At 53.9% G+C, this 625-nt stretch overlaps 1 non-coding gene across 1 annotated transcript; it reads left to right on the forward strand.

Annotated features, from left to right (window-relative positions):
• The first annotated feature begins 234 nt into the window (after positions 1–234).
• Positions 235–316, forward strand: TRNAS-GCU (transfer RNA serine (anticodon GCU)). Its single transcript has one exon. It is a non-coding gene; the product is annotated as a tRNA-Ser (tRNA).
• The last annotated feature ends 309 nt before the right edge of the window (positions 317–625 follow it).

Raw genomic sequence — 625 nt, forward strand, 5'->3', positions numbered from 1 at the left:
GTCAGGAGAGTGGAGCAGTCCCAAAAGGCAAAAGGTGGAGGCTGTCTCCTCTCTCCCATGTCAAAGAGTATAAAAAGCTGTAGGCGTCAGAAGCAGGAGCTGGAGCTGGAGCTGGAGCTGGAGCTGGAGCAGGAGCAGGAGCAGGAGCAGGAGCAGCAGGAGCAGGAGCAGCAAAATGAGGAGCAGTTGCAGCCACAGTGGCAGCAGCGGCAGGAGCAGCAGTAGCCGCATGCTGACGAGGTGGCCGAGTGGTGAAGGCGATGGACTGCTAATCCATTGTGCTCTGCACGCGTGGGTTCGAATCCCATCCTCGTCGGCCAGCCCAACAATGGTCTGAGTTTCTGAGTTTCTGAGTGTGAACAGCTCCATGTGTGTCCCCAAGGAAGCCTTTGTTTTGAGATGAGAGTTGCCTGAAAAGAACTTGCAAGGTTTTCAAGTGGCTCAGGACACACCTCAACCTCTTCTGTCTCCACATAGGCAAGAGGAACAAAAAGGGCAAGAAGGAAGATACAGGCAACTCACACGATGGTCAGCCTCTCCTCGATCCCTGGCAAGATGATAGAGCAAACCATCCTGGAAGCAGTTTCCAAACATAGGTAGCACAGGAAAGCGCTTGGGAGCAGTA

The sequence above is a fragment of the Mycteria americana genome, chromosome 16, assembly GCF_035582795.1.
Source record: "Mycteria americana isolate JAX WOST 10 ecotype Jacksonville Zoo and Gardens chromosome 16, USCA_MyAme_1.0, whole genome shotgun sequence".
NCBI lineage: Eukaryota > Metazoa > Chordata > Aves > Ciconiiformes > Ciconiidae > Mycteria > Mycteria americana.